The following is a 1,557-nucleotide window of genomic DNA, read 5'->3' as shown; positions in this document are numbered from 1 at the left end:
GAAATCACTGTAGGAAAATTAACTTATAGCATGGGATTTTAGCATTCGTTTGAATTTCAAAATTGATTAAAATAGAGTACAAATATTAATAAAATCTACATCAATTATAAAATGTAGCATTTGTTCACATTGAAAGCAGCCTTCAGTACAGATTCTACTGAAAGAAGATTTTTTTATTATTTTTTTCTGCACGATGAGAGACGAAGATGGGTGAATTAGAAAGTTAAAAGGGCAAATTTTTCTTGTTCGGTCTTGTTCCGCAGGAGGGGTAGAACTGGGTTAATGGGTTATCTTCGTTTAGCCCGTTAAGCCCGGAACAACCGATTTTTAATTTTTGCGATGCTGTTTGGTTGAACAAAGGAGGATATCCCCTCTTGTTCTGAAATATCTTTCCAACCAAACACAATCTTAGATGGTATTAAGAATTTTGGTACAACTGAAGGTCAAATCAACAAAGCATAACATGCTTATTTGTGATATCTTTAGAATTTGGAATAGTTATATATATGAAATATAATATGACTAAACCTAAAAATTCGATTATAATATTTTGGGTGGTGGCTAGATTCAGAAGGTTAAGAGAGTTAAGCATGTTCGGATTAGAATAGGTTTAGGATAGGTAAAGTCTTAGAAAATAGAGAATCACAGTTGGTATCAAAGCCAATCGCCAGTCAGAAGGGTGAGATATATTAAAAATGTTATTTGCTAATCTCAATCCGTGATTAGCTAATATCAAATTATGTAAATTAGGTAAGAAAGTATTCTGTACATATTAGACAGGACACGATACCTAAACATACCTTGTGCGCAAATACCGCATAGACGCAGCCTGTGTTCAGGCTACGCCTGTGCGTTCCGAATGTCTTTACAGGTACTATGTATCGAAACATGAGCTTAGATTTCCGGATTACCCACCATCTAAGCCGAACTTTAAAATACTTAACTAGCTCTCAAACTTGGATTTTTAATCAAGCTATAATAAAAGTTTCGATCGGTCATGAAACACAACGAACCAGCGAACTAGAACGGCTGATCTTATTCAATCTACGAGCATACAATCTCTTATCTTCACAACTATATGAAATTACCCGAATTTAGTCATTCGATTCGTCTATGTAGTGTAAAATTACGGTAAGCATACCCCAAACTAGTCCTGAGTAGACAATTCTTAATTAAGTGTACGGTTTATCAGAGTCGATCTTTTTACTGTTCTCAAATCTAAACCAACTTTGAGGGGTTTGTTGCCTATATTTTAGCTTTAATCTTTCAGCACCCAGTAGATGCGTATCCGATCCGGACTTGAGGGGATCGGTAACCATAATCTCAGCTATCAACCCTTCACAACGTTATAACGATCAACCTTAATCACAACACCTTAGTTAAACCAACTAAAACACTTGTATAGCCCGAGTCCTTCCTTAGTTAGTTCTGAATAGAACATTTTTATAAACGGTTCGAACGAAAAGAGAAAAGAATAATGTATATATATATATATTCTATGTTGGTTAATGTATCGGATTTGAAATCCGAATTCTTTTCGTTCTTTTTCCTTTCTCT

The sequence above is a fragment of the Ananas comosus genome, linkage group 10 (genome assembly GCF_001540865.1).
Source record: "Ananas comosus cultivar F153 linkage group 10, ASM154086v1, whole genome shotgun sequence".
NCBI classification, from domain to species: domain Eukaryota; kingdom Viridiplantae; phylum Streptophyta; class Magnoliopsida; order Poales; family Bromeliaceae; genus Ananas; species Ananas comosus.
Note: the sequence above shows the minus strand (reverse complement) of the source record.